The sequence below is a fragment of the Sarcophilus harrisii genome, chromosome 1 (assembly GCF_902635505.1).
Source record: "Sarcophilus harrisii chromosome 1, mSarHar1.11, whole genome shotgun sequence".
NCBI classification, from domain to species: Eukaryota; Metazoa; Chordata; class Mammalia; order Dasyuromorphia; family Dasyuridae; genus Sarcophilus; species Sarcophilus harrisii.
The window spans coordinates 643629919-643639029 of record NC_045426.1 but is presented as its reverse complement, the minus strand read 5'-3'; positions in this window follow the sequence as shown (position 1 = coordinate 643639029).

The following is a 9111-nucleotide window of genomic DNA, read 5'->3' as shown; positions in this document are numbered from 1 at the left end:
CAAAGGCTGTCTAACCCTCGGAAGAGTCTAAGCAAAGACAGAATAAATACTTGTCAGGTATATTGTAGAGGAGATTTTTTTGTTTGTTTGTTTTTTTATATATGGATTGAACTAGATAACCTCTGAAATTTCTTCTGACTTTGCAATTCTGTAACTCTGTCAAAGTGAGCTAAATTTTATCTTAAATAGTACCTGGAAAACTGACAGGTAAATGATTGCTCTACTGGTTTTATGTTTCAGCATTAAATCTGTTTACATATTTTTGTATGGATAGATAGGTATGTTTGGACATACTCATTTCATCCCCATCTGTTTGTATATATGTGAACTAAGGTTAATTTGGTTTGGTTACCATGTCTCTGAAAAACCCCCGAAATACTGGTTTTTTTATTTTGTCCAAATAAATAACAGACAGAAAAGCACTATAGAGCTGGAGTGAAAAATGGAGAAGAGGGGAATGAATTAAGTGGTTTTGTAATTTGGAACTGAAAATTTGCAAATCCCATACTAAAAAAATTTCACTGGACCCATCTTCCAGCACAGACTACCTAAATTTATTACTATAAAGGAATGAATGTATTCCAAAAGATCAATGAACTATTTTATATGTAGGAAATCAAAGGATGTCTGATTCTTGATTCTAAACTTTTTCTATTTCCTTTCATTTTAGTTCTATTGATTAGAATTCTTTTTCAGACATTGTTTTATTAAATATGGATTTCTATATCTACATCAAGGCTAAGAATAATTTTTGAAAGGGAAGTTTTATTTACAGAAATCTTAAGAAAAAGAAAAAAGTCATGTGTATGGAGAAGTTGAAATTTGCTTCCCCAGAGCACCAAGGGATAAAGGCAATAAAACAGTGAGTACACCAATAACTTCATTGTTTTGATTTTTACAGGATCTGTAATCTTCTTGGATAAGAAGTTGTGTCTTCCAAGAGGAATGTAACCTTGCTGACCTCTAGCTCTTGTTAAATAATGAAAACAAGGGGTGAAGTATAAAGCAAATTTATAATCCTTCACTTCTGGATTTTTTTTTGAAGCAAATTATTCAATGGTATTTCCCACAAATTATTGTCAATAAGCCCACATCAAAAACAATATCACTAGAAAATTCTTTTAATAGTCTAGATTGTATACCAGCATATTTGTAGTAAGCAAAAGTCTTTGGGGAAATTCATAATATAATTATGAGTTTTATGTTTTTAGTTTTAATTGCAAGAGATTTCCCCTCCTTTTCCTTGTATTTATACATTCACCCCTAACAGATAGGGGAAAAGGGAAATAATTGGTAAGTAGAAAGCAAAACCACCAATGAAGACTTTGGATTTTTCTATTACTCTATTGATTTCATAAAATCATAGGATTATAGTTTTAGAGCCTAAAGGGAGCCAATTAGTCCAATCCTTTCATTTTACAAATAGGAAACTGAGACCCAGAGAGGTTAAGTAACATAATAATAATAAACAATGAGAGTTCATATTTATAAAGCATTATAAGGCTTGCAAAAAAGTTATATATATAATGTAAAAAATAAAATATTTTAAATTATAGAAAACATAAATCGTGTGTGTGTGTGTGTGTGTGTGTGTGTGTGTGTGTGTGTGCAATCTCCTTTGATTCTCATCACAATCTTGTACAAGAGGTGTTTTTATTATCTCCGTTTTGCAGCTAAGGAAACTGAAGCTCAGTGAGCTCCAAGCACCCTCTGGTGGTCAGTTAAGGAATTTTACTCTGAGTAATTCCTGCCCATCCATTTCCTAGTTCATTCTTAGTGCCCAAATAGCCCAGGTAATGCTGAGCAGAAGAGAAATCTTGTACTTTGCAGAAGAATTTTAAATGAAACCTTAGTCAAAAATATTCACTAGAACCAAATCTGTTGCAGAGAAGGCAAAGATCTCACCATGAGTAAAACATTATTATATATATAAATAAATAATTATATGATTAGCATTGTTAATTAAATAAAATGATTATTGTCAACATATGCACAAAAAGTTGTTGGTAAAATATAGCACGCATCTGTATTTGCAAAACATAGACATGACAAGTTCCTTTAATCCTATCAAAAATATATATAACAATTTTTTTTTTTGTGGAAAAAAACTAAGGCCCAAGGTGAGAGTCCTTTAAAACAAATTTAACCCTGGATCCTGAAGGAGCCTGATCTCTAAACAAAGCTTAGGGTTGGTTCACATAATAATAATAATTAATAATAATAATAACATAAATGCAGCATCTACTGTGGGCCAGGCACTATGCTAAGGGATTTGCAGATATTATTTTATTTGATCCTCACACTATCCTTCGGAGTAAGTACTATTATTATTCCCATTTTCAGTGGATGAAACTGAGGCAAACAGAGCTTAACTGACTTGTCCAAGATCACATAGCTAGTCAATATCTGAGGTCTTCCTGACTCCAGTCCCAGATCTCTATTCACTGTAACCCTTAACTGCTCTTTATGATATCTCCAAAAGGTTAAAAGATACTTTCCAGAAATGTACAATGTAAATCAATTATAAGACAGCTTTTTGACATTTTTTGGTCAAAAAAGACATGCTGAAGAAGGGGTGTTAGCCTTTGGTCAAACCTCAGAAAACTCAGAATGTAATCATGCAAAATAAAGCGCAAAAAATGAGATATTAAACTAACTGCAGATGTACAGCCATGACAAAGCATCTGGTGATTCCTTGGCAATTTACTCCCTGCTGTATACTACAAGATCCAGTGAAAATGGCATCCTTGTTAGTTGCACAGATAAAACATTCCATGTCTCAACTTTGAATGTTTTCACCGATTGTCCCCTATGCCTTTAGAAAACTCTTCTTCCTCTTTTCTGCCTCCTAGATTCCCTGGCTTCCTTCATGTCTCAGCTCATTTTAATCTTATTGCTTTCCCTCTGAGATTACCTCTAATTAACCTTTAAAAATCTTATTTGTATACACTTGCCTGTTTATTGTCTCCTTCATTAAGCTGTGAACTCTTTGGATCCTAAGGATTATTTTTTTTGTCTTTGACTTTATTCTCCAGTACTTCGCATAGTGTCTGATATCTAGTAGACTAATCCTGGGCAAGTCCCTTAACTTGTTTACTCAGTTTCCTCAACTGTAAAATGGGGATAATTGCACCTATCTCAAAAGGTTGTAGTGAAGCTCAAATGAAATATTTGTAAAAGTATTTAGCATAGTGTCTGACTTATACTTGGCTCTGTGTAAATGCTTGGGGCAGCCAGGTGGTGGGCCTGAAGTCAGAAAGACTCATCTTCATGAGTTCAAATACTGCCTCAGACACTTACTTGCTATGTGACCTTGAGCAAACCATGTAAGCCTATTTGCCTCTATTTCCTCATTTGTAAAATGAGCTAGAGAAGGAAATGGCAACACTCTAGTATCTTTGTCAAGAATATCCCAAAACAGACTCATGAAGTGTCAGGCACAATTGAAACAACAGCAAAAAAGTAAATGCTTCTTCCCTTCCCTTCCCTTTTCACTATTTAATAAATAATCATTGGCTGATATATGGAGCAAATACAAAAATAATGGGTGGGGAGAGGAGGGTTAAAAATTAGGGAAATCAGGAAAAGTTTTCTTTAGGGGGTAACATATCACCTGTGCTCCATAAGAAATTAGGGATTTTATCCAATGGATGTGAAGAAGAAAAATATGGCAAGAGGTGATGGAATATCATATGTTAGAAAAAGCGAGAAGAGTAGCCCCCAGTCTACTCCTCCTTCTTCTGTTTTTTTTCTTTTTATTTCCTTTATTTTTTTTTTTAATTTTTCTGAAAGGTTTAGTGATTTAGCTAAAACAGTGTCCTATGGATTCTCACATTTTGCAAGCAATTGTTTTATTTTGATTGTTCTTATAATTTTGGCTAGGTAGCTTGATTATTGTTTGAAAGCTTCATTAAAGTAGTTACGTTTCTCTGTAAACTTATTGTCTATTGCATCCTAAAATTCCTATTCCTGTTTTCACAGAACATGATGAGTTTTCTGAGAAAATAATTCTGGGTTCATAGACTATAATTTATTTTATTTCTAATTTCTGCAAATCAAATTCTCCCCTCCTTCTTCCTTCCCTCCCCCCCTTTTCCTCTTAAAAGGCTGCCTTGTGTTTCTAATATTATTTCTTGGTATAGGGTTTTGGTTTTTTTTTTGCTTTTTTTTTTTTTTTTAAACTTTTGGTGGTTTTGAAGTACTTCACCACCACCCCCTTTTCATTTTATGACATGTTTAGGAGTTTTAATCTTGGCTTCTTTCTTGTTGGATCTTATGGACTTTTTGTTTTACTGATTGTTTTTGCAAATTATGGGAAATTCTATTTAGTAACTTCCTGTTTAGTTTCTCAAGTTTCATTTTTTCCCTTGTAAATTCTCTGGAATGTCAGTAATTCTGAGAACACTGCACTATGGTTTTGTTCCTTTCTTGAAGAATATAAGGAAGAAGAGGAATGGAGGAAGAACATTCCAGACATGGGAAACACAGGCAGTAAAAAGATATAAAGTCTGGGGATAGGGTATCATGTTCAAAGAATGATGAAAATCTCAGTGGGGCTGGATTGTAGAATTGATGGAGGTGATAAAAAGTGAGAAGGCTAAAGACATAGGAAGTGTCCAAGTGGTTAAGAAGTTTAAAAGCTAAAAGGCAGATTTTATATTTGACACTAGAGGTAATAAGGCACCACCGGAATTTAATGGGTGGGAAGGTGTCATGTTTAAGTCTATTTTTCAGGAAGCTCATTTTGTAAGCTGAATGGAGAGAGACTTGAGATAGGAAGACCAACCAGCAGGCAATCACATGTGAAGTAATAAAAGTCTGTATTGTAGTTAGTAGTGGTAAAATGCATGGAGAGAAGGGAGATAATGTGAGAGATATTATAAAAATAGAAAAAATAAAACAGCAAAAGATTGGTCATTTAAATGAATGTAAATGAGGTATTGAGAATGATATCAAACATGGGTGAAGAGAAGCTAGTAATGCTGTTAACAGTGGTAGGGAAGTTTTGGAAATGAGAAGGTTTGGAGAGAAAGGTAACAGACTCTATTTTGAATATCACGATGTTGATGTAATATTATCAAGATGTTCAATGGACAATGATAAGAGACTCGAGGCCAAGAGAGAGGTTAGTATTGGATAAATAGATCTGAAAAAAGATGATAATTGAAACTGTGTGAACTGATGAGATCACCAACTGAGACTGCATGGAGAGAGAAGAGAAAAGGGCTCAGTATAGAGCCTTGGGACATTCAATTAAGCGGACATGACCTAGGTAAAGATCCAATAAAGGAGAATGAGGAATAAGAAGAGAATAAAGAGCATTGTCTTAAAAACACAGGAAGGAAAGAATATGAGGGAGAAAAGGATGTTTGACAGTGTCAGGAGCTGCAAAGAATTCAAGAAGGATGAAGAAAAATTTGTGAATAAGAAATGGAGAGCATTGTGGGATATAAAATAGATAATTTTGATTACATCAAATTTAAAATGGTTTTGCACAAATAAAACCAATGTAACCAAGATTAAAAGGAAAGCAGAAAATTTGAGGGAAGTTTTTATAAGCAGTTTCTCAGTTTAAAATCTTATATCTCATAGAGAGAAAGAACTGAGTCAAATTTGTAAGAATATGAGTCATTCTACAATCGATAAATAGTCAAAGGATATGAACAAGCAGTTTTTAGAAGAAGCAATCAAAGCTATATCTAGTCATATGGAAAAATGCTGTAAATCATTATTGATTAGAGACATTCAAATTAAAACAACTCTGAGGTATCTCACACTGATCAGGTTGGCTAAAATGATAGAAGGGGAAATAACAAATGTTGGAGAGGATGGGGGGAAATTGAGACTAATGCAGAGTTGATGGAATTGTGAACTGATCCAACCATTTTGGAAAACAATTTCGAATTATGTTCAAAGATTTATAAAACTGTGTGTACACTTTGACCCAGCAATACCAATTTTAGGTCTATTTCCCAAGGTGATCAGGGGAAAAGAAAAAGGATCCATATGTTCTGGAATATTTATAGGAGTTCTCTTTGTAGAAGAAATAGAGGGAATGCCCATCAATTAGGGAACGCTTGGAAAAGTTGTGGCATATGATTTTAATGGAATACTGTTGTGTTGTAAGAAATGACAAGCAGCTTGATTTTAGAAAAAAAACATGGCAAGACTTGGAAAGAGACCGTAAAGAAAGAAATGAGCAGAACTAAAAGAACCTTGTATACAGCAACAGTAATATTGTTTGAAGAGTAACTGTGAATGACTAAGCTATTCTGAGTAATCAAATCTGAATATTTATGAAGGACTTATAAAGAAAGATGCTATCCGCCTCCAGAGAAAGAACTGATATTTGGAAGTATCTGTTGAATGGTTCCCCATAGATTTCTGTGTCAAATACTAGCTTTCTCTAGTTTGGGTTTGGAAGGAACAAAGAGAGACAGTTTGGAACTCAAACTGTAGGCCCCCACCCAAAATAATTAAATTTGTGTGTGTGTGTGTGTGTGTGTGTGTGTGTGTAAGAGACAGATAGACAGACATTTGTGTTTGCCTTCTTTGAATATCCAGGAAGACAGCTATGTTAAAATTCCCTCAAGACATTTGAAGTAATTCAGAATGTAGTATACAATCAGATATCAGGTGGCATTCAGCTCTAGCTATAATTTCCCTGTCTTGGCTAAGAAACTCCAAAACCTTCACTAGATTTCAATATGCTTCATGGTTATCAGAGAACAATGCTCAAAGACTGACTATTCCTCATAGTGGCATTCAATCTCTTTTGCCCTTTTGCTTTCTCCTAGTTTCTACTAGCATTTTCTTAGTCTAAAACTACAATTACAAATAAGGAAAGTAATAGATTACTACAAATCCTGGCCTTGTTCTCACTCCCTAGAATAATTTGTTTTCTTCAACTTTTCATCTCTCTGTATCCAATGAATACATTGGATATTTATGGATCACTCACATTTTAATATATGTGGAATTAAGCTATTTCAAAGACTGTCCTTCTCCCCCATATGTAGCAGGAGAGTAGTGTGATGTGTGAATATTTTATTTGAACATATTTGAAGGGAGGCTGGATAAACATATCTAGCCTTCTCCTTCTCCCCCTACTCTTCTCCAAGGGAGGATTTAATTCCTGCCAGGAGAAGCAGGAAGTTAGAGCTATCAAAAGCATAACTATTCTGCTCTCCTCAGTTATAAGGATTGTTGGGATAGAATTATATCTGTCTGTTCCCTTAAATATAAGTAGTCTAGGGGATGAAAATTTCAGGTTCAAGCTGACTTCTGATCAGTCATTTTTTTAGTTAGGGGGAAGAAAAACCCCAAGATTTATATTCAAAAGCTTGACTTTCACAAAATACCAGTTCCACAATGAACACACATATAGCAGTTAACTAAGAAATCCAATTTTCCAAATCAGTAGCAAAATAGAAATCAGAAAAAAAAAACATAGATAGGAGAATTTTATACCAGGCAATACATAGTAAAGGAGCTCTCTTATTGGGAGCAAGGTAATTCAGCTTAACCAAGAGAGAGAGTCTTAGATCTCACCCAAGGGGAAATTCCCTGAAGTCTGTATAGTTGCAAATTGGGGATATGGACATGATGGAGACTGCCCAGTTCTTGTGTTGTTTTCTTCCCACAGTCTTCTCTTTCAACAGTCTGAAGCGATGTTTTCTCTTGAATCTAGAAGTCAAAAGTACCTCAGATAACCATAAAACCCAAAAAGAATTAAAAAGATTTCTAATAAAGAAGATTCCCCCCCACACACAAAAACTGAAGAATTCTGTCCCTTATGAAGGACCAGGACATTTATCTCCATCAATATAGACAGAGCCATACCAATGGGCTTTGAGTTGGAGTTACAAAGGTAAATATAAAACAAACTCTCCTATTCCCCATTGAGATGGACACTCCTAGCATGTTCCAATGCTGCTAGCATTTTGGAGTACATCCTCCTCCCCACTTTGAAACTCAGACTCCAACTCCTGGTTGCCCTGGGCTTCATAAGTGAGCCCCCACTTTATCTTACCTGCAATAATAGGCAAGTTTAGACACCATTCCCAGTGAGGTACAAACTTTGTATGCATTCTGATTCTCCTCTTCCTCCTAATGGAACTTCGACTCTTCCCCAGGGCCCGTGGCTCTGCTTTCCAACTCTAGTGGAATTACATGTTATCTTCCTGTAGGAGAAGGTAAACTCCTCGATAGCAGGAATCATCTTGCTTACTTGTAATTGTATCCCCAACACATCACAGTGCCTGATACTTAGAAAGCACTTAATGAATCCTTCTCTCCCTCCCCCCTCCTTCCCTCTTTCATTTTCCTTCCTCCCTCTCTCTCTTTCTTCTCTCCTTCTCTTCTTCCTCCCTCCCTTTCCTCCTCTCCTCCCTTCTCTCTTCCCTCCCTTTCACTCTCCCTCCTCCCTCCTTTTTCCTTCCTTCCTCCTCTTTCCCTTCTTCCTCCCTTCCTCCCTCCCTTCCTTCCTTCCGCCCTTTCTTCCTCGCTCCCTCCCTCCCTTCCTTCCTTCCATGGTCTTGAACTCTGAAATTTCTATCACCAATTCCATCCTTCCTTCTTTTTTGTTCTTAAACCTTAAAAAAATCATCATCTTTACAATGAACTCAACTTAGATCTATCTATCTACTCTTGCCCTTAATCCCATTCCTATTCATCTCCTCAAAAAAGATAATAATCTTCAATAATTACTTCCTCATTTTAATTTTTCCTTACATACTGTCTCTAATTTTTTCCCCATATACTGTCTCCCTTCCTACTTCCTAGAAATATGCTCAAGTCTCTCCCTCCTCTAAAAAACAAACACTTTCTGGACTTGGCTCTTTTCAACAATGACGTGATTCAAGACAATTCCAATAGACTTGGGATAGAAAGTGTCGTTCACATCCAGAGATAGAACGATGGAGAATGAAGGTAGATCAGAAAATAGTATTTTCACCTTTTTGTTGTTTGTTTGCTTGTTTTTTTTCTTTCTCATGTTTTTCTCCTTTTAATCTGATTTTTCTTGTGCAACATGACAAATAAGGAAATGTAGAAGAATTATACATCTTTAATCTATATCAGATTGCTTGTTGTCTTGGGGAAGGGAAAGAG